The sequence below is a fragment of the Oncorhynchus tshawytscha genome, linkage group LG13 (assembly GCF_018296145.1).
Source record: "Oncorhynchus tshawytscha isolate Ot180627B linkage group LG13, Otsh_v2.0, whole genome shotgun sequence".
Classification (NCBI taxonomy): domain Eukaryota; kingdom Metazoa; phylum Chordata; class Actinopteri; order Salmoniformes; family Salmonidae; genus Oncorhynchus; species Oncorhynchus tshawytscha.
Window position 1 is genome coordinate 5,666,497 of NC_056441.1, and position 11,866 is coordinate 5,678,362.

An 11,866-nucleotide genomic window follows, 5' to 3' on the forward strand; every position below is an offset into this window, starting at 1 on the left:
CTAGGCTACCTGTCTCCTCTAACCACTAGGCTACCTGCTCTAACCACTAGACTACCTGCTCTAACCTCTAGGCTACCTGCCTCTAACTACTAGGCTACCTGCCTCTAACCACTAGATTAACCTGTCTCTAACCACTAGGCTACCTGCTCTAACCACTAGACTACCTGCCTCTAACCACTAGGCAAACTGTCTTCTCTAACCACTAGGCTACCTGCCTCTAACCACTATGCTACCTGCCTCTAACCACTAGGCTACCTGCCTCTAACCACTAGGCCACTGCGTCTAACCACTAGGCTACCTGGCTCTAACCACTAGACTACCTGCCTGTAACCACTAAGCTACCTGCCTTTAACCACTAGGCTAACCTGCCTACCTAACCACTAGGCTACCTGCCTCTAACCACTAGGCTACCTGCCTCTAACCACTAGGCTACCTGCCTCTAACCACTAGGCTACCTGCCTCTAACCACTAGACTACCTGCCTCTAACCAACCACTAGGCTACCTGCTCTAACCACTAGACTAACCTGTCTCTAACCACTAGGCTACCTGCCTCTAACCACTATGCTACCTGCTCTAACCACTACACTAACCTGTCTCTAACCACTAGGCTACCTGCCTATAACCACTAGCCTACCTGCCTCTAACCACTAGATTAACCTGTCTCTAACCACTAGGCTACCTGCCTCTAACCACTAGACTAACCTGTCTCTAACCACTAGGCTACCTGTCTCTAACCACTAGGCTACCTGCCTCTAAACACTAGGCTACCTGTCTCTAACCACTAGGCTACCTGCCTATAAACACTAGACTACCTGTCTCCTCTAACCACTAGGCTACCTGTCTCCTCTAACCACTAGGCTACCTGCTCTAACCACTAGGCTACCTACCTCTAACCACTAGACTACCTGTCTCCTCTAACCACTAGGCTACCTGTCTACTCTAACCACTAGGCTACCTGCTCTAACCACTAGACTAACCTGTCTCTAACCACTAGGCTACCTGCCTCTAACCACTAGGCTACCTGTCTCTAACCACTAGACTACCTGCCTCTAACCACTAGGCTACCTGGCTCTAACCACTAGACTACCTGCTCCAACCACTAGGCTACCTGCTCTAACCACTAGGCTACCTGCTCTAACCACTAGACTACCTTCTCTAACCACTAGACTACCTGCTCTAACCACTAGACTACCTGTCTCCTCTAACCACTAGACTACCTGCTCTAACCACTAGGCTACCTGCCTCTAACCACTAGACTACCTGCTCTAACCACTAGACTACCTGCTCTAACCACTAGACTACCTGTCTCCTCTAACCACTAGACTACCTGCTCTAACCACTAGGCTACCTGCCTCTAACCACTAGACTACCTGCTCTAACCACTAGGCTACCTGTCTCCTCTAACCACTAGGCTACCTGTCTACTCTAACCACTAGGCTACCTACCTCTAACCACTAGACTACCTGTCTCCTCTAACCACTAGGCTACCTGCCTCTAACCACTAGACTACCTGTCTCCTCTAACCACTAGGCTACCTGCCTCTAACCACTAGACTACCTGTCTCCTCTAACCACTAGGCTACCTGTCTCCTCAAACCACTAGGCTACCTGCTCTAACCACTAGACTACCTGCTCTAACCTCTAGGCTACCTGCTCTAACCACTAGGCTACCTGCTCTAACCACTAGGCTACCTTCCTCAAACCACTAGACTACTTGCCTCTAACCACTAGGCTACCCTGCCGCTCCCCAATATAACATGCTGTGTTTCTATCACCCAGACAACACTCATCTGTTATCATAATGCCACATCTGTCATGTCTTTCTGAATGGGAGGGAAAAGGAGAATATGTATTTTGTGGAGGCAGGAAACTCTGTAATTTAAATTCTGTAAAGATGTAACTTAATCATATTATTATACCGTGGTTCCTCCTTTAAAAGTTGCGAGTTTACACCGCAGGGGAGCGTCGCGGCTTCATTTCTCCAGCCCACCACAAGGGGGGGTTAGAGCACTCGTTATGCATTTGGTTCCCAAGGTTTTTATATGACCAATCATATCGAGTGATTCAAATGACGAATTTTGACGCGAGCCACCCGTGCCTTGTGTCGTTCTTCAACAAAGATGGCTGACAAAACGTTACGGTGGAAGCAGATGTAAGTCGTTATAACGTCATAACGAGTCAAGCAAAAAAAATTACAATTGAGAGGAATATGTTAGTTAATGTAGAGACAGACGTTTGTGCATATTTTTTTTGTCATTAAGTTAATTTTATGAAAATTGCTATTTAGCAAGTTTATCTGACTAGCTAACATTAGCCAGCTAGCTAGTGTTAGGATAATTAATTTATCGTTTGTGTTGTTTAATGTTTTAGTGACTCCTGAGAAAACCATCAAACCAGGCTGTCGTCTTGGGAAACAGTGGATGTGAAGAATCTAGCTAGCTAAAGCATTTACTGCAATTTGAATGTATAATTGTGTAAGCTTGCCATGCAATCCAGCTGAAGTAATGTAGCTAGCTAACTATTTTCTTGCTTATTGTGTAGCGGAGGATAAAAATAACTGTGTGCCCATGGATGTGTAGCTAGTTACAGTATGTAGCCGATCTGTGTGCCCATGGATGTGTAGCTAGTTACAGTATGTAGCCGATCTGTGTGCCCATGGATGTGTAGCTAGTTAAGTATGTAGCAGTGTAGCTAGTTACAGTATGTAGCCGATCTGTGTGCCCATGGATGTGTAGCTAGCTACAGTATCTGTGTGCCCATGGATGTGTAGCTAGTTACAGTATGTAGCCGATCTGTGTGCCCATGGATGTGTAGCTAGTTACAGTATGTAGCCGATCTGTGTGCCCATGGATGTGTAGCTAGTTACAGTATGTAGCCGATCTGTGTGCCCATGGATGTGTAGCTAGTTAAAGTATGTAGCGATGTGTGCCCATGGATGTGTAGCTCCGATCTGTGTGCCCATGGATGTGTAGCTAGTTACAGTATGTAGCCGATGGATGTGTAGCTAGTTACAGTATGTAGCCGATCTGTGTGCCCATGGATGTGTAGCTCTGTGTGCCCATGGATGTGTTGTGTGCCCATGGATGTGTAGCTAGTACAGTATGTAGCCGATCTGTGTGCCCATGGATGTGTAGCTAGCTACAGTATGTAGCCGATCTGTGTGCCCATCTGTGTGCCCATGGATGTGTAGCTAGTTACAGTATGTAGCCGATCTGTGTGCCCATGGATGTGTAGCTAGCTACTGTGTGTATGGATGTGTAGCTAGATCTGTGTGTGTGCCCATGGATGTGTAGCTAGTTACAGTATGTAGCCGATCTGTGTGCCCATGGATGTGTAGCTAGCTACAGTATGTAGCCGATCTGTGTGCCCATGGATGTGTAGCTAGTTACAGTATGTAGCCGATCTGTGTGCCCATGGATGTGTAGCTATGTATGCCGATCTGTGTGCCCATGGATGTGTAGCTAGCTACAGTATGTAGCCGATCTGTGTGCCCATGGATGTGTAGCTAGTTACAGTATGTAGCCGATCTGTGTGCCCATGGATGTGTAGCTAGCTACAGTATGTAGCCGATCTGTGTGCCCATGGATGTGTAGCTAGTTACAGTATGTAGCCGATCTGAAACGTTAGGTTTTGAAGTAATATCTATGAACCTCAGGAATCATAGTTGTTGTGTCAACTTCAAGTCTGAATGGCATTAATGAAGCCTATGGATAGAGTAGAATATAATAACTTTATTGTGCCAAGGATGCAAGTCCTATAGGCACATGGGGCGGCAGGGTAGCCTAGTGGTTAGAGTGTTAGACTAGTAACCGAAAGGTTGCAAGTTCAAATCCCCGAGCTGACAAGGTAGAAATCTGTCATTCTGCCCCTGAACAGGGCAGTTAACCCACTGTTCCTAAGCCATCATTGAAAATAAGAATGTGTTCTTAACTGACTTGCCTAGTTAAATAAAGGTTGAATAAAATAAAATGTACTGTAGTTATTACCACATGTGAGATCCCCACATTGTTGCCTATACATTGAATATATTCACTGATCATGTAACTCTTCCTTGGCAAATAAAGGTGTGGTTCAGGTACGGATCTCTGAGACATTATTTTTCAGTCATTATCCAATACCAGGTGTATCAAACTCCATTCTTTGACTGATGCTGTGTCTGCATGTATGTATTACCAGATATACACTTCAACAGTGTTTACCACTCCTGCTCCTGGGACATCAATGATTACACATTGTAACTATGCAATAGATTAGAAACATGATTGATTTGAAATTCATATATACAGAATGAAATAAACAATACATACGGTATGTAATCGAAGCCTTGATAACCAACCCATGAAGTCAAATGTAACATCTGTATATGACCAGCTCCGTAAACTTTAGCATTGATTTATCATCAATAGATGTTGTTCATTTTGGTAACATACATAGATTCTTCTAATGCCTCTTAAGGGGAAAGTAATCTTTTTTTTTTAAGTAACTGAATGTAAATCAGATTACATTACTGAGTTTGGGGTAAGTTATCCCAAAGTTACTTGCGTTACAATTTTGGACAGGTCAACAGATTACATTTAGAAAGTAACTTACCACAAACCCTTCACACACACGCAGACCGACACACACACACACATAACACACACACAGACCGACACACACACACACACACATAACACACACGCAGACCGACACAACACACACACGTAACACACACGCAGACCGACACAACACACACACGTAACACACACGCAGACCGACACACACACACACGTAACACACACGCAGACCGACACAACACACACACACATACATTACACATTATACACCACACACACACACACACACAAAACACACACGCAGACCGACACACACACACACACATAAAACACACGCAGACCGACACAACACACACACACATACATTACACATTATACACCACACACATACTTTGACACTCATCATTTGCTGATGCTACTCTGTCCTTAATTTTGCTCTTATTATTATCTATCCTGATGTCTAGTCACTTTACCCTGCCTTCATGTACATATCTACCTCAAATACCTTATTATTATCTATCCTGATGCCTAGTCACTTTACCCTGCCTTCATGTCCATATTGGCATGGAGAAGTTCTGATATGCCACAACATGAGAAAGGAAATTAAAGAGTTATGAGCCAAAGGAACATCTCTCCCTCTTTGGCCATAGGCACATCTCTCCCTCTCTGGCCATAGGCATCTCTCCTTCTCTGGCCATAGGCACATCTCTCCCTCTCTGGCCATAGGCACATCTCTCCCTCTCTGGCCATAGGCACATCTCTCCAAAAGCATGTTGGACTTTAACTATGCTTCATGACCATGCAGAATGATGTAGTACTTTGCTGACACCTATTGGTGAGGTTATGGTATTGCAGGAAGGGCATGGAGGATGTCAGAGTAAATGCAGTGTTTACTAATGTCCTCTAGATGACGATACAAAACCACTGTTAAAATGTTTTTTTATTTTTTTATTACTTAAATGATTTCAATATTGCTGATGATTGTTGGATACATGAGGATACATTACACACACACACAGACACACACACACACACAACAGATCTTGGGTGGAAGTCACTTAGAATATGCGTACACACAGACACACCAAGGCATCAACAATCCTGTCAGGACAGAGTTTGGGTGGACTCCATCTTCGACCAGTTGTTTACATGACAACACAGTCTCCCCAGCTAAGACATAACCTCCTGAGAACCATATGTTTGAGAGCTTGGTGAGAGCTTGGTGAGAGCTGGTGAGAGCTTGGTGAGAGCTTGGTGAGAGAGTGGTGAGAGAGTGGTGAGAGCTTGGTGAGAGCTTGGTGAGAGCTTGGTGAGAGAGTGGTGAGAGCTTGGTGGTGAGCTTGGTGAGAGTGGTGAGAGTGGTGAGAGCTTGGTGAGAGCTTGGTGAGAGCTTGGTGAGAGAGTGGTGAGAGCTTGGTGAGAGCTTGGTGAGAGAGTGGTGAGAGCTTGGTGAGAGAGTGGTGAGAGCTTGGTGAGAGCTTGGTGAGAGAGTGGTGAGAGCTTGGTGAGAGCTTGGTGAGAGCTTGGTGAGAGAGTGGTGAGAGCTTGGTGAGAGCTTGGTGAGAGAGTGGTGAGAGAGTGGTGAGCGCTTGGTGAGAGCTTGGTGAGAGAGTGGTGAGAGCTTGGTGAGAGAGTGGTGAGAGCTTGGTGAGAGCTTGGTGAGAGAGTGGTGAGAGCTTGGTGAGCTTGGTGAGAGAGTGGTGAGAGCGTGGTGAGAGCTTGGTGAGAGCTTGGTGAGAGCTGGTGAGAGCTTGGTGAGAGCATGGTGAGAGCTTGGTGAGAGCTTGGTGAGAGCTTGGTGAGAGCTTGGTGAGAGCTTGGTGAGAGAGTGGTGAGAGCTTGGTGAGAGCTTGGTGAGAGCTTGGAGAGAGCTTGGTGAGAGCTGGGTGAGAGCTGGGTGAGAGCTTGGTGAGAGCTTGGTGAGAGCTGGAGAGCTTGGTGAGAGCTTGGTGAGAGCTGGGTGAGAGCTGGGTGAGAGCTTGGTGAGAGCTGGGTGAGAGCTGGTGAGAGCGTGGTGAGAGATGGGTGAGAGCTTGGAGAGCGTGGAGAGCTTGGTGAGAGCTGGGTGAGAGCTGTGGTGAGAGCTTGGTGAGAGCTTGGTGAGAGCTTGGTGAGAGCTTGGTGAGAGCTGGGTGAGAGCTTGGTGAGAGCTGGGTGAGAGCTGGGTGAGAGCTTGGTGAGAGCTTGGTGAGAGCTGGGTGAGAGCTTGGTGAGAGCTGGGTGAGAGCTGGGTGAGAGCTGGTGAGAGAGTGGTGAGAGCTGGTGAGAGCTGGTGAGAGCTGGTGAGAGAGCGTGGTGAGAGCTGGTGAGAGCGTGGTGAGAGCTGGTGAGAGCTGGGTGAGAGCTGGTGAGAGAGCGTGGTGAGAGCTGGTGAGAGCTTGGTGAGAGCTGGTGAGAGCGTGGTGAGAGCTGGTGAGAGCTAGGTGAGAGCTGGTGAGAGAGCGTGGTGAGAGCTGGTGAGAGCTTGGTGAGAGCTGGTGAGAGCTGGGTGAGAGCTGGTGAGAGCTTGGTGAGAGCTGGTGAGAGCTGGGTGAGAGCTGGTGAGAGCGTGGTGAGAGCTGGTGAGAGCGGGGTGAGAGCGTGGTTGCCCAACGGTTATTTTGCATACAACCTTCCGACAACTTTCTAGGAATGGCGCCGGATATTTGCTTGGCTTTGGAACATTCTCAGCACATTAAAGGAACTTGATAAAATAAAAATAAATGTTATTTTCTTGGTATTTCATTACTTAAAACAGAAAGTTTTGTAAAAGTTACAACATGGTAGATTTAATTTAAATTTCGGTAATGTTGTAGGAACGTTCTCCAACTGGTTTGATGTTGAATGTTTCTCAAATAGTTCAGAGAACGTTAAGAAACAACGTTCTTCTGTGGGAATTTCAGTACTTTAGCGTAACATTTGCTACAGGTTTCCTCATGGTTTTATTTAAAGTCATGTTCTCAAATTGTTCCTGAGAACGTTAAGGAAACTTTCCATTAAAAAAAAACCCACAAGAACACTTTAGTAACGTTCAGAGAATGTTCTAAGAATTTTATTTAAAAACACACATTCCGTTCTCAGCATCAACAAAACTCTCTTTATCCTCTATATTGTTAAGTGTGTTCAGGTGTGTTGGCCACGCCCACTAATTGGCCACACCTGATCTAAATGAGTGCTTGTTTCCTTTGAAATTAGGTCTGTTTGAATAGACTGAAATGAAACGCTTTGTAAGTGTAAAAAACATTGACACGCTAGCTCCATCCTGGTGGCGTAGTGGACTAAATCCATGGATAGAGAACAGAAGATTATAGGTCTGAATCTCACTGATGTGTTTGTATGATTAATGTCTAAGGAAATTCATTTCCATGTGTCCTATCTGTGCTTGGAGTTCAACAAATTTAACCCAAAATAGTCAGCAGTGTTATTAAAAGTCTCACTGAAACATTCAGTGAACATTTTAAGGAGGTTATTAAAAAAACTCAAAATAACCTGGAACGTCTGTTCTCAGAGCGTTAATAAACCTCCCTGGAACCATATTAAAACGTTCTCAGAACTTCCCTGGAACCATATTAAAACGTTCTCAGAACCTCCCTGGAACCAGAGTAAAACATTCTCAGAACCTCCCTGGAACCAGAGTAAAACGTTCTCAGAACCTCCCTGGAACCAGAGTAAAACGTTCTCAGAACCTCCCTGGAACCAGAGTAAAACATTCTCAGAACCTCCCTGGAACCAGAGTAAAACATTCTCAGAACCTCCCTGGAACCAGAGTAAAACATTCTCAGAACCTCCCTGGAACCAGAGTAAAACATTCTCAGAACCTCCCTGGAACCAGAGTAAAACATTCTCAGAACCTCCCTGGAACCAGAGTAAAACATTCTCAGAACCTCCCTGGAACTAGAGTAAAACATTCTCAGAACCTCCCTGGAACTAGAGTAAAACATTCTCAGAACCTCCCTGGAACTAGAGTAAAACATTCTCAGAACCTCCCAGGAACCATAGTAAAACGTTCTCAGAACCTCCCTGGAACCTAAAAATAAACTTTCTCACAAAAGGCTAAATGTTCACTTCTGTTCTCAGAACGTATAAAAAATGTTCCATTTTATCAGTCAAGAAACATATGTCTTTGTTCCAACAAGCAATGTGAAACCAAAAACAGACATTTACATTCACACAACTTCCAAGGAACCAAATGTGCTAGCTGGGTTCACTATGGAAACAACATAATGCAACTCAAAAAAATGTTTGGAGTCAAAAACAGACTCATTACCCTGAGTGGAAGAGAGTTAAAACTTCTTCAGGATTGGTGGGTCCCCTGCGGGACCGTTGAGCTAGCGTAGGCTAAGAAACAAGAACATATCCCAGGACATAGACATATCTGATATTGGCAGAAAGCTTAAATGTTGTCTAACTGCACTATCCAATTTACAGTAGTTATTACAGTGAAATAATATCACGCTATTGTTTGAGGAGAGTGCACAGTTATGAACTTGAAAAATTATTGATTAACAAATTATGCACATTTGAGCAGTGTTGCTACAAAATTTTGAACAGAAATGCAATGGTTCATTGGATCAGTCTGATTATTGCACATACACTGCTGCCATCTAGTGGCCAAAATGTAAATTGCACCTGGGCTGGAATAATACATTATGTCCTTTTTCTTGCATTTCAAAGATGATGGTACAAAAAAAATACAAAATAACGTTTTTTTTTTTCTTTGTATTCTCTTTTACTAGATGTAATGTGTTTATATTCTACTACATTCATTTCACAAGTATTTCCTTTCAAATGGTACCAAAGAATATACATATCCTTGCTTCAAGGAGTTAGATTTGGGTATGTCATTTTAGGAGAAAATTGAAAAAAAGTGGACGATCCTTTTAAGCTAAAAAGCACTTCATATTTCATGGGTTGCTAGGCAGATAAAAAGCAACATAAATAAATAGGACAATGCCTGCAGACAGGCTACCTTCCGATCTAAATTCATCTTCATTTTCATCTTCTGTGGCCACAGTTCTGCAATAATTCTACGGTACTGGTCAGATTTGGTTGCCATGGTTACACCATCAGACTGACTGAGAGCCAGTTGCTACATTTCTATGAAGGCCTTCCGTGCAGAATTATCTGATACGGTAACTATGGAGGAAGAGTCCTAGAGACAGATGAGAAAATTAGACAAGAGATGGATACAGTAATACTGGAGTCTGTATGTAGCCTCGCTACTTTTATAGCCCCGTTACTGTATATACAGTGGGGTAAAAAAAGTATTTAGTCAGCCACCAATTGTGCAAGTTCTCCCACTTAAAAAGATGAGAGAAGCCTGTAATTTTCATCATAGTTACACTTCATACTTATTTTCCAGCATAATTTGCAAATAAATTCATAAAAAATCCTACAATGTGATTTTCTGGATTTTTTCACCCTCATTTTGTCTGTCATAGTTGAAGAGTACCTATGATGAAAATTACAGGCCTCTCTTATCTTTTTAAGTGGGAGAACTTGCACAATTGGTGAGAACTTTTCACTGCACAATTGGTATTGGCTGACTAAATACATTTCACTGTAAGCCCCACTTTAGCCTGTCTTTTCACTGTTTGTTTTAATTTCTTTAGAGATGGGGAGAGATACAGGAAGAAGATGGATACCTAATTGTAGAGATGGGGACCTAATGGACATTTTAGAGATGGAGAGAGATACACTAATTGGTTGGGGAGAGATACAGGAAGAAGATGGATACAGTAATGCATTTCACTGTAAGGCCTACTGGATACCTGTTGTATACAGGAAGAAGATGGACAAATATAATCTTAGAGATGGGGAGAGATACAGGAAGAAGATGGATGAGATAATGTGGTAGAGATGGGGAGAGATACAGGAAGAAGATGGATACAGAGATAATCTAGGTAGAGATGGGGAGAGATACAGGAAGAAGATGGATACAGAGATAATGTAGGTAGAGATGGGGAGAGATACAGGAAGAAGATGGATACAGAGATAATGTAGGTAGAGATGGGGATACAGGAGATGGATACAGGAAATGAAAGATGGATACAGGAAGAAGATGGATACAGAGATAATGTAGGTAGAGATGGGGAGAGATACAGGAAGAAGATGGATACAGAGATAATGTAGGTAGAGATGGGGAGAGATACAGGAAGAAGATGGATACAGAGATAATGTAGGTAGAGATGGGGAGAGATACAGGAAGAAGATGGATACAGAGATAATGTAGGTAGAGATGGGGAGAGATACAGGAAGAAGATGGATACAGCAGATAATGTAGGTAGAGATAACTGTAACTGTAGCTGGAATCACAGCTGTTTCTGACTGATACCTGTGGCCAGCTGTCAGATCTGGTCTGGTTCCTAAAGGTGGCTAGCGGCTGCTGTCAGTCCCATCAGTCTGTGTGCCATCAACACACCACCCTGTAGCGGTGTGTCAGTCCACCACTGGACAGATGTCTTCTGCAGAGGTGGGCCATTTCTGAGAGCAGCGCAGCTATAATCCAGAAATTCTAAAGGGTGACGTCCCCCCCAGGTACAGATTTTAGGATCAGCTTCCCTTTCCCAAAAAAAACGAACATTACGCAGTGAAAATATAAAACTGACCCCTTAGATCAGCGTCTTCACCCTACACCATCAGAGACCCTGAAGAGGAATAAAATACAGACTACTTCAGTAGACAACCCCCCCTCCTCCCCCCTTTCAATGTTCTGGTCAGCTTGGAGAGGGGGAGTGTGGGGGAAGGAGGAAGGAGGGGTGATGGACAATCGCCTACCTGTCTAAATGACTGATTTACTAATCTGGGAGGAGAGGGCAAAGTGGGGGTGAGAGGACAGATTGGCAGAAGGGGAGGGAGATGGGGGGGGGGGGTGGAAGAGGAGATCAATCATGTTGATTGACCTCCAGGATGAGGGGCGGGGCAGAGCTGGGCTCACAAACACACACACACACACACACACACGCACAGCGAAATCTGACTATGCATATACTCCCTCTGTCTCCTATGAAGATGCTAGATGTCTCTGTCTCCTATGAAGATGCTGGATGTCTCTGTCTCCTATGAATATGCTAGATGTCTCTGTCTCCTATGAAGATGCTAGATGTCTCTGTCTCCTATGAATATGCTAGATGTCTCTGTCTCCTATGAAGATGCTAGATGTCTCTGTCTCCTATGAAGATGCTAGATATCTCTGTTTCCTATGAAGATGCTAGATATCTCTGTCTCCTATGAAGATGCTAGATGTCTCTGTCTCCTATGAAGATGCTGGATGTCTCTGTCTCCTATGAAGATGCTGGATGTCTCTGTCTCCTATGAAGATGCTAGATGTC